The 12258-nt window shown below is 43.1% G+C and overlaps 1 long non-coding RNA gene across 1 annotated transcript; it reads right to left on the minus strand.

Annotated features, from left to right (window-relative positions):
* Positions 1-6357: 6357 nt before the first annotated feature.
* On the minus strand, positions 6358-10913 carry LOC140253747 (uncharacterized). The gene is made up of 5 exons (XR_011903975.1): positions 10232-10913; positions 9005-9291; positions 7564-7701; positions 6542-6674; positions 6358-6417 (listed from the first exon to the last, which is right to left on the minus strand). It is a non-coding gene; the product is annotated as an uncharacterized lncRNA (long non-coding RNA).
* Between the last annotated feature and the right edge of the window lie 1345 nt (positions 10914-12258).

The raw sequence follows: 12258 nt of genomic DNA on the forward strand, positions 1-12258 counted from the left end.
TCCTTCTCAAAGCCTTTCCCGAAAGATGGGATCCCCCAGACTTCGCCACCTTAGCAAAAGCTTGGCAAGAGCTTAGCGAAAGCTCCCCAGAACTCCAAGGACTCTGACTGAGCTCAGCACATGAGGAAAGAAAACTGCGGAGACTGTCTGACTGACAGGCTTTTCTACTGTTCTGTTTTAAATGGAACTCTGATCAAGTGAGATGATCAAACAAGAAAGCTCACGCCTCAAGTCGCTGTCTGACTTGCTGAACCCTCATCTCCACTACTTGTGCTGAGGTAGAAGATCAAATCTGACATTTCTCAGAGCCACTAGCAGAATTTGCTCAATTCCCAGAAGGGGCAATTGTTTAATAAAAAGAAACCTCACAGTCATATGTTCAAAAGCTCACAGGTTTCCAACCCATCTTGTTTGCAATGCCAATACTCCAAGTATTCCAATTATTTTACCAGGGGATAAAAACCAAACACACAACACCACTATCAACAACAACAACAACAACAACAACAGCAACAACAACAACAAAAGATGAAATCATCCTTTCTTGGCATCTCAAATCATTAACCCTGCAGTACGTACTCTGCTCACACAAGTCTCAGTTTTCTTTACCCCACCGGGACGAATAGCATCCCCTAAGGCCCGCTCTATGGAGCAGTGCTCTTCAACCTCGTACCCGATGACGCAAATATAGAAATCGCGCGCACCCTAGACATGATCACTGATGGCACCGAGCTCGGTGGTGCTGCTGATACAATAGAAGGGAGGGATATCATCCAGAGGGATCTAGACAAATATGAGAAGCAAGCCCACGTGAACACTACGAGGTTCAAAGAAGCCCGGTGTCCCGCTTGGGTCAGGGTTCTAGCGGACTAAAATCTGAACGTGAGAGCAACAGCACCCCCTTGCGGCCAGGAATGCCGGTGGCATTTTGGGCCGCGTCAGAAGAGAAAGGGCGTCGGGAAGAGGGAGGTGACGGTCCCCCTCCGCTCTGCCCCGAAGGGCCCCGGCTGGAGTCCCGCGCCCGGGCCTTGGGGGGAGAAATACTGCCGGAGTGGCTCCGGGGGAAGGCCGCAAAGGGAGCAAAGGGCTACAATACTTCTTCCAACGAGAAACATTGAGGGATTTGGGTCTGTTTATCACAAGGGACAAAGGCCTCATTACAGCCTCCTAGCACTCGAAGCCAGCTCATAAACAGGACAGACGCTGACCTGTTATGCGGTCTGTGTGATACTGTTGTACTGACGTGAAGTACAGCAATAACAGGAGGGTGGCAAAGCGCTAGGCTGCAGCAACCAAAGACGAGCCCGAACGCAGCAACTGCCGCAGAAGCAGCACCAAAGAAAAGAAAAACGCCTCACCTTCTAAAGATCTCTCTACTACTCAGAGAACTCGGCCACGATGCTCTCACCTCCGCCGCCGAGTCTTAAATGAGGGCTGCGAAGGGGTGGATCCCGGCTCCGCCCCTTACGCTGCGGCGCCCGCACCTGAGCTCTCCCGGGTCGGCCCGGCCCCTTCTCGCCACGTGCTCCGTCATCGCTTCCAGCTGTGACTTGTCATCTCTGTTACAGCCTGAAAGAGACAGGATAAGGCAGAACGGCTTTAAACTAACACAGGGGACATTTAGGTGACATCTGAGGAGGCAGGAATGTCTTACTCGGGGCGGCGAGGCGCTGGCGCGGGACGCGCGGAGGAGCCGTGACGGCCCCGCGTCCGGAGGCGTTCCGCACCCGGTCGGACGGGGCTCCGGGCGGCTCCGCCGAGCGGGTGGCGGCCCTGCCTGTAGCGGAGGTGTTCCGACGGCGTGATTCTTAAGCTCTGTTGCCACCCGAGCCGCTCTGTCAAAGAAATGGACGCTGAGCCAATATTTCAAAATGTTTTTTAACATTCGTAAGAAAACCCACAACCGACATCAGAATTTCCACAGAGGATTTTACTGCACAAAGCAGAGCCAGAAGAGATTTATTGCAGAGAAACGAAGCGCTCTTGGGGAACTGAGACTCCGTTTGCACGTGCTTCAACTCTGGTTCTTTCATTTTCAATTAATGTTGCGAAAGTTCTTTGTGAAATATTGGTGTGATTCCTGTCTCTTCCATTTAAAATGAGATGAGTTATTTTGTTTGTTTTTTCTTTTTTTTTTTTTTTTTTTTTTTTTTTTTTTTTTTTTAGCAATATACTGTGTAAAGCAGGCCATTAATATTAACTCGAAAGGCCTCAAAGAAGAATTTAATGACAATTGGAGCTGTTCAGCAGTACAGAAGATCCCAGACTGACTCCAGAGTTACCCCTTCTTTAAAGAGCTCCTTACATACGCCTGAAAGTCATGTTAGATTTTGATTTTGGTTTACTCTCACAGGATGATCATACATAATGACTCAGTATTTTTAGCATTAAAAACTATTCTTAAAATGGAATTTGTGTGAAATTATCTTCAATGTCTTGACCTGTAAACTTCTAAAGACAACACTAACAGCAACATTATCACTTTCAGTCTACTGTAAATAGTTTCCATAATGACTCTCATGTGCCAATATAATATATTCGCTTTCCAGTTGAACTGTCTTGTGTGAAACATGTTGCTTTCACTGAACGTGTGCTAAAAGAAGTTGGAAAAAAAATATTACAGACTTCACCTGGTATAGAAAAGTTATTAATTCAGTTAACATTTATTTAACTATTTATTTAATTAACTATTTATTTATTAACTCTTTATTTTTTTAATTTAACTATTTAATTAACATTTATTGTGTGGGGTTTTTTTTGTTTGTTTGTTTGGTTGGTTTTTTTTTTGTTTTTTTTTTTGTTTTTTTTTTTTCCTTGAGGATGATAGAGATCTCAAATGAAGGGCGCTGTTTCAGACCCTGCCACGTTCAACTGCAAAATCTGGATGCTCGCCCGTAGCAGGGTGCATTTGAGCCCATGTGAAACATGTTTGCATTTAATAATAGAATTCATTATCTCCTCAAGGGTTTCTGCTCGAAACCAGACTCTAAATGAAACTTCAGGTCCATCGTAATGCCCTGTCGCAGGACACAAAGTCATCTTTCATCGTTCTAATTTTCAATTGCACTCTGACTCTTAATAGGCAGAGCTGGGAATTCCTATTGCCCTCAAATACCTATCAAAGATAGTGCCCAGGAAATGTAGAAACTATCCAAAGGCTCTGATGCTGTAAGATAAGTGTGTGTCCCCCAGCGGCTCTCTGACAGGAAGTGTCCAGCCTTTTGCAGCTATCGGTACCTAAGCGGACACTTAACAGGCAGAAGCCCTAATATTAAGATGAATGAAAGGACGACAGCCGACCTGCATGGAAACCTGCCAGATGAAAAACTTGCTTAGGTTCTAGGTATTTACAACAACTGCTGTTATCTGATATGCTTTTCTAATTGCCAGATGCCTTTTTCTGCTGGAAGTACCTCCGAGAAGACTGGCAACACATTACACATTCATTACCGAGAAAATGAGGACTAAGATACCTTTATTTCAAAATATTCTAAGTGAAAAATCATTGTGAAATCAGAGTTCCAATTTTAATATGTCCTTACATCTCTATGTATAGTCATTTTGTAGCAGATGTACAGGAAGAAATCAGGAAACAAGACTTCAATATATTAATTATCAGGTCCGCAAGCGAAGGCCAGGAACTTCCTTAAGAGTTTCACTCAAAACCACATAAAAAAGACTCTCGAGAACCACCGGTGAGCTCTGATTTTTGGTTGACGTTGCAGATGTAAAATCAGTTCAAGCATTGAGAAGGAAACGTTTGACTTCCAGTTACCAAAGCCCTTCTGTCAGGTTGTTTGGTTGGTTCTGTCAGGTTGTTACCCATAGCGCACATAGGAACGATGGGACTGTACAGCCCTTCTTCACACTTTCATTTATATGACTTCTTTTTCCATAAATACCAAAGGATGTCAGTTGTCATTTGTGATCATCTGATAGAGAAAATGAACCTTGTAACACACGGGGAAAAAAAGAAAAAAAAAAAAAAAAAAAAAAAAGTGTATTATATTATGCAGTTATACATATTATTATACAGTCTTAAATGGAAACAAACAAACAAACAAACATTTCAAGCTGTGCCTTGTGAAGCTGATACTAGAGATGAGTATGCTTTTCTCAGCATGCTTAGGGAAGTCTTTTTCCATTATAATAATTGGACACGCTGGAGCACAGAACAAAAAGTAAATCTCTTTGTGGAACACCTATTGTAACATTATCAAAGGGTTGCGAGGCCTTTTTAGGCCACCGTTTTTGCCAGCCTCACAAACTGAGAGCCCATTTTCCAGTGACAGATTGCACTTTGAGCGTGATGCAAATGACATGTGCTGAGTCACCACAAATAGCAGAAAGGGATATCACATAACCAAAACAAAAAGATTAAGGATTAAAAAAAAAAAAAAAAAAAAAAAAAAAAAAAAAAAAAAAAAAAAAAAAAAAAGCACATTTATTTGTGAATAAAAGCTGTCTGACCAAATCTTTATCACTTAAGAAAGCAACACATTCAGTAAAAGCAGCTTTAAACAGCTTAGTGTTTATTACTTGATGCTGAGAAAGGAGACAAATAATGCAATGAAACCGCATGAAGCTGAGGGTTTGAAAGATGAATACAAATAGGGTAAGGCATGCTTTTTGTTACACAGAGAGCCGTTCAGAATTCTGCATGATTCTACAAATAATCTCTTGTGTTACAGATCTGCTTTTAATTTGTGTCCTTTGTTCAAATACCTCAAGTGAACACAAGTAAAAATGAGATTTAAAGTCACATATGTACATTAGCACTCAAAAGCAAATGGTGATCTTCTGCATAGAGCACTGTGTCTGGCAGAGATGTGCTAAGTGGGGAAAATCTGACAGAGTTATAATCCAGTTTTAGTCACAAATACTCTTTCATTTTATTGCTGTACAAATTATTTTATTTATCCATAAATTGTAACATCAGAAATATTCAAAAGCCAACCAGAATGCGTGACACTAGGAAAACTATACTTGTTATTTATACTGCATTGTAGTCTGTCCTGCAGTTTGTTTGGCAAATTTAATATGGGCTTAGGGCTTCTCAGCTTTTCCCTTCTCTCTCTTTATAAAATGCTGTGTTTGCTCAGTTCGCTTCTCCGAGGCCCATTCGCATTTTTCAGTCTTCAATAATAGGATTCCCGCCTACGTGAGTGAAGCGCTGTCAGGCTTCTTCTCAGGAGGAGTCTGCCTTTAAACTTTGCCTTTTTGATGCAGACTCACGGAATGCCTTCTCTACCTCTTAAAAGAAGAAACTTGCTCAAACAGATTAAAAGCGGAGGGAAAGCAGATCATTTCCAAAGAAAAGAATTCATCGGTGTGCAGACTTTCAATTCTGTCCATAAAAATAAAGAGGGAAGGAGCCCGGGTAGGTGCACAGCCCTGAGACAAACCTAACCCAGCAAGCCTGTCGTCACCTTCATGTTGTTCCTCATCTGTAGCTTGGTTTTTCCCGGAGTTTAACTAGCAGCCTGAATTCGCAAACACACCACCTCATCCTGTCCTGAGTAGGGTGCAAACCGTCGGCTTCTCCTCCTTTTCGGATTCCTTGTACCACCCTGCTCATCTGCCAGCGCTGCATATCAGTCACGTAAACCCTAGCGAGCATAAAGCAGCCCCTAAGATTAAGCACAGTTACCTCTTCAGAGCTCTTAAGTTACAGTACGTGAAAACAACTTCAGAAAGCAGAATCAGTCAAATTTATCCCTGTGGTTTCGCTGCAGCTCTGCTTCCAAGTGATTACCTCTATATTCCAGTTCAGTCAAAGATAAAAAGAAAAAAGGAATGGAGAGTGAAATTAAGTATTCTCATAAGCATGTCCCTCTAACTAGTCACGCAGAGAAGTAACACTAATAGCACATAGCACAGGACAAGAGGCAAGGGGCATGAGCTGCAATGCAGGCAGTTTCCCCTTAACATCAGGAAACCCTTCTTTAATGCGTGGGTGTCAGAACACTGTCACAGGGTGTAGTTCCCTAACAAGGAGATCTTCAAAAGCAGCCCGGATGTGACCCTGGGGGGCTTGAGATAGGGGGTCCTGCTCGAGGTCCTCTGGAAATATCTTCTGACATCGGCCATACCGTGTTTTTACATCCATCACAATCATGCGCGGTCGCACCTCAAATATCAGAGAAGCTGGCTTATGGGTCAAAGCACATAAAAATAAACTGACATTAAAGAAAGACTTCTCTCTGAAATAGCACCAAGAATAGACAAGTGTACACATTTTTCAACACTGATAAAACTCAACTATTTTGCTGCTATTTCTCCTAACCATAATCAAATGTATTTGTGATGCAGGATTACTTACAATGTACTGATAGATTTTAGCCAAACAATCTCTTCCGTTTGAACTCCAACAATGTTTCCACTGGCATCAACTCACCAAGTGGGAAAAAATATATCCTATAGGAAAAAGGAGAAGAAAAAAACTACTGAAATGATGAGAAAAGAAAAGCTACTGACTGAATGTATTAAGATTAAATAGGAATGCACTATTAAAACACTAAAGCATAGGGGTGAGTACTACTGCAATCTTTGGCAAGTGTCTTCCTCCTTGAAAATCACGGTCTAGAGTGGATTATTTGGACATCTGAGTGACATCGTGAGTTTGACGGGGAGGGTAAACATGCTCGAGACAGCTGATTTAGCAGACACTTCCACTGCATCATGATAAGAGAGATGAAAAAACAAAACAAAACAAAAACAAAACAAAACAAACAAACAAACAAAAAAACCCACAAAAAAACAAAAACAACCAACCAAACAAAACAACAACAACAACAACAATAACAAAAAAAAACAGAAGGACATTAAGGAGCCAGAAATAATCTTGTATTAAGTGGATTTCTGATGATTGGTACACATTATAAAACGCTAGTTAGCAATGCTGAAAAAACAGATTATTCTGAAACAAGCTAAATTCACAGCCCTCGCTTCCCAGTATGTGCTTTTTCCTTGGAAGAGATGGCAAATCAGGCTGCAAAATCGTCTGCTGTATCATGTTCAAATATAATTATTTGACTACTAAATTCAAGACTTTAGTACTTCATAAGGTAAACAAATCTATTTCCTTAAAATATAGCTGTACCACACAGTCATCACTGAGTCATTTCACTGTGACTGTCTGTATTGGAAACATCGTTTGACATGTAAATAAATAACTCCAAAAGCCAGTAAGGAAAAGTATGATCTGATAATAAGATAATAACACTGAATCGTAGGATAGTTTGGGTTGGATGGGACCTTGAGGACCGTCAAGCTCCAACCCCCCTGCTAAAGCCTGTTAACTGAAGGCTCTCCATGAGCGCTGAATAACGCCCGCTGTCAATGTCTCCAGAAAAATAGTACCCTGCTTATAAAAGCAGAAAAAGCACAAGAGGAAAGAAAATTGCTAAGGAAAGAAAAACGGTGGACTTCACATACTAGAATATAATGCTTTACAGACTATGCATGCATACATAGAATATAATGGCAGTTCCTTACCAGACTAATACTCTGTTTTATATCCTGTGTTAATAAAAATTAACTTACGTGCTGAAATAGACATACCTCAGGACTGAGATGGATTCATTGCTATGGAGGAATGAACGGTGACTTTTACTACACAGAAAACTGTGTTTCGGAACACTGGGTGGAGCAGGCAAAACCTTTCAAAAGGTGCTGTTTGAAGAACTATCGCGGACTTTCCTGCGTGAAAACACATAGGATGGATAAGATAAGCGGACTTGGTCATAGCAAAAGTAGAAATAGATTCCTAAATGATAAGAACCAGTAAGAATAGCCAGGCAGAATAACTGCCCTTTAACAGATGGCATCTAAGAGGTCTTAGAGAAGTTCACAGCTTTTCAAACTGCTCTACGACTTTTGCTTAGTTTTAGCATTTCAGTTCTAAAGTTCAGAACTGCAGAAGAGTACATCTGATGGAACTAACTGAGAACAATAGTAAAACAAAGTGGTTATCAGCATAAACCTGATGGGTTTTTGGAATATTTATTTATTTATTTATTTATTGCACGGAATAACCTAGGCCAAGTGTTTAAAAGGATTAAAAATACTAAAGCAGATGGAGATAGATAATGACTGAATCTAAATCACAACACCAAATCAGTTCATGTGGTTACTTTGTAACTGCAGGGAATTTGTCATCTGCGTGAGGTTTTGGTCACTTCCAGGTCATAATTTCCACATGAACAGAAAAATGACAACATTAATCTTGTCTATGTGCTGAACAAATAGAAAACCTAATACTTTAAAACTAAAAAACAAACAAAACAAAACAAAACAAAAAAGGCAAAACAGAAAGCCCATACTGCTACATGCTGAAGAGAAGCCTCAGTGCTGTGGCAATTATTAAGATTCCCCAAAAAATACCAGAGATCCCTGATCTCTGATATACATAACATCCGATTAAATGAACAAAACCATTCCCACCTGGAATTAAAAACCTATCACTAGCTCTAATTTAATGATCCATTATGGCTTTGTAAACATATACAGGAGGACATCAGCAAGGACTTTGCCTTCCCAACTCCCGGTGCAACATACCTCAGATACACAAGGAACTGCACACTTTTTTCCCTCTTCCCTCATCTTTTATCAGAGGGACAGGAGGATGTAAGAGAAAGTTCTTTCTGGCTTTTGACAAGCACTGTCTATAAAGCGTTTGAGACGATACATGTCAAGTACAACAACACTGAAAGACTGCTTAATAAGCTTCATTTAGAAGATGTATCTGTTCCATAAATACATGAGATAAATGGAAACTAACTAGGGCCCATCTGACATCCCTAGTTTGGAACTTGATTTCTTTTTTTATGTATTTGGCAACCTTTTTTCTTTTTTTTTCTTTTTCTTTTTTTTTTTTTCCTCCTTCTTTCTAAAAATATTGAGTACATTAGGCAACAGACACAAGCACTGAGTACTGCTATCTAGATTTCTGCAGCTGTGAATTTAATCGCAGTTCCAAAAACTGAAAACAAAGCAGGATTACCCAACGTTGAAGAACAGCCAGGTTGCAGCATTTACAGCCCTGGGGTTGCTCTGGCTCCTGTGACAAGCCCTGTTGCTGCTCCAAGCCTTGCGACAAGTCCTGCAGCTGCTCCGCTCCCTATGACAGGCCTCGCGGTTGCTTCAAGCCATGTGATGGACCTGTGGGTACTGCAACCCTCCTAAAGGGCGCAGACATTGCCACAAAGCTCACAACTAGCCTTGCGGTCACTCCAGTCACTGTAAGTCTCACAATTCAACCAAACAACAAGTGCCTGTAACTGTTGTCACCTATAAGCCAAAAGAAAAAACGCCTTAAAAAGCCTGAACGTTTAACAAGGAGAGCTTGTAAGATAAGACAAAGGAGGTGCAATGTCACACAAAATTGGGTGGAGAAAGAAATAGTCCAACTCCTAGCATTAAACGAGCTATGAGATGTGTGAAAAGATTATAGCCGTTGGCCACCTAAACACCACATGCTTACAACCACTGGATCGCTGGAAAAAGACCCCGTGCACGTGGCTACTGCCCAAAATACTGTCCCGGGCCCTACAAAGCAAGCCTTCCGGTGACTCGACACGCCAGGAAGAACTGAATCAGACAACGGGACTCATTTCTGAAACAGTCACGCAAACACACAGGCCCACTGATCAGGGCCACGTTAATGCATAAAGTCCAATAAAATCACATTCAAAGAAAGGAAGGATAAAGCATCAGAAGAGAAAACGACACAAACAGTAGATGGGGAACCAGGCAAATATAATTACCCCCGAGTACCCAATTCATCCCATAAATTCAAATAAATATCTAGCTTTGGCAGACAGTGCTGACAAACTGCAACGGAAGAAAAGCTCAGTAAAAGGGTAGCTGGAAGTGAGGCAACTTACTTCACTGAAAATCTAAAGCAGACCCTGCCTGACAGAGGACGTGGGAGAGATTAAGGGAAGAGCTGTGCCATATCAGTCATGACTACGAACTGAAAAACAGACCAGCATAACCCACAGCTCCAATAAAAGGATTTTCCTTACGGGTGCGGAAAAGAAACTAATGGGTAGCTGACAATTCAAACAGTAGGAAAGATGTTTCAAAGAACCAGAAACATCATTTAAAACTAAAACTCAGTGCACGCCAGAGATTAAAAGCAACTGTCACTGGAAGAAAACATGAAAATAAATTCTATTCTCAAAGGTATATGGTGGCAATAAGGAGCTAAAAAGAGCAGAACACTTACTTGAACCGAGGCTTCCAAGAACAAAAGGTAAGTCAAGGAGACCGATAATCGACAGCAATCGCTTCGTGCTCGCTCCTGCCGGCCAGGTCCTCCGCGCCGCTTCTTCTTTCTTCCGCAGCAGCTCCCGAACCATCAGCGGCGACACCGTCAGACCCGCGGAGGGGCAAGTCCCAACAACAGAAAAAAAAGGGAAACCCGACGTCAAAAAACGAACGGGTCACGCAACCACCCAGCCAAGGAAGGCCTTGCATTCCCCCCTCATTGCGTCCCCCAACCCAATTCACCCCGGCAAAACCCGCTTTGAGCGGCTTTTCTCACCTCACTGACTCACTGCGGACTTCCAGCCGGTGCTGCGGGGGATCGCAGAGGCGGGCAGACCGGGCAAATGGTGCCGGGCACACAAAAAGCAGCGGCCAAAAGACAGCTTCCCTGCTTACAGGGGACCCCCAGCCAACGCCTCCGTTGCAAAGGGCCTGGGACCCCGGGGCAGCTTCTCCCTGGCTTACAGAGCAGCCCCCGTCCCTACGGCCGAGGGAGGCTCCTTCTCCCACCAGTCCGGGGCACCCAGAAACGCAGCCCGCTAACGGGGCGGTCACCCCACGCAGGCTGCCAGCAAAGCACAAACGCTCACGCACCCAGGACCTGATTACAGGCGGGTGGACGACACCCCTGGAGCCACAGAGCTCGGCTTCACCCGCGCCCCCCAGTGGCAGGAACGACTCTCAGCAGCCAGGTAACGGAAAGCCGAACGCCTTTCATTCTGCTTTTAGCTACATTCGCTTTCATTGTAGCAACGAGATAAACTCTATTGATTGTTATAGTAAAAAGCTTTGGAAACAATCTTGTGTTGATACATCAGTATCCTTTATGCCCAGTTACCGTCACGATCCTGACTTCTTGTCTGCAAACTGCAAAATGTAAGTTTTTCAATCAACCTATGTAAGTCCTCCCAAGAGGATATAAAAACCAACTAGCAATATGTGAAACCCACATACAATGAACATATAAAGAGATGCTTTTTATTAAAACACATAGCAAAATACAGGGACTGTGCCAACTGGACTGTGCCAACTGGACTGTGCCAACTGGACTGTGCCAACTGGACTGTGCCAACTGGACTGTGCCAACTGGACTGTGCAAACTGGACTGTGCAAACTGGACTGTGCAAACTGGACTGTGCAAACTGGACTGTGCAAACTGGACTGTGCAAACTGGACTGTGCAAACTGGACTGTGCAAACTGGACTGTGCAAACTGGACTGTGCAAACTGGACTGTGCAAACTGGACTGTGCAAACTGGACTGTGCAAACTGGACTGTGCAAACTGGACTGTGCAAACTGGACTGTGCAAACTGGACTGTGCAAACTGGACTGTGCAAACTGGACTGTGCAAACTGGACTGTGCAAACTGGACTGTGCAAACTGGACTGTGCAAACTGGACTGTGCAAACTGGACTGTGCAAACTGGACTGTGCAAACTGGACTGTGCAAACTGGACTGTGCAAACTGGACTGTGCAAACTGGACTGTGCAAACTGGACTGTGCAAACTGGACTGTGCAAACTGGACTGTGCAAACTGGACTGTGCAAACTGGACTGTGCAAACTGGACTGTGCAAACTGGACTGTGCAAACTGGACTGTGCAAACTGGACTGTGCAAACTGGACTGTGCAAACTGGACTGTGCAAACTGGACTGTGCAAACTGGACTGTGCAAACTGGACTGTGCAAACTGGACTGTGCAAACTGGACTGTGCAAACTGGACTGTGCAAACTGGACTGTGCAAACTGGACTGTGCAAACTGGACTGTGCAAACTGGACTGTGCAAACTGGACTGTGCAAACTGGACTGTGCAAACTGGACTGTGCAAACTGGACTGTGCAAACTGGACTGTGCAAACTGGACTGTGCAAACTGGACTGTGCAAACTGACACTATGATTGTCCATAGAACTTGTTGCTAAACACATGCTGTTGATTAAATACATGCAGGGGCACTATTCTTGTTCAAAGCACGGTACAGAAAATCTG

The sequence above is a fragment of the Excalfactoria chinensis genome, chromosome 6 (genome assembly GCF_039878825.1).
Source record: "Excalfactoria chinensis isolate bCotChi1 chromosome 6, bCotChi1.hap2, whole genome shotgun sequence".
NCBI lineage: Eukaryota > Metazoa > Chordata > Aves > Galliformes > Phasianidae > Excalfactoria > Excalfactoria chinensis.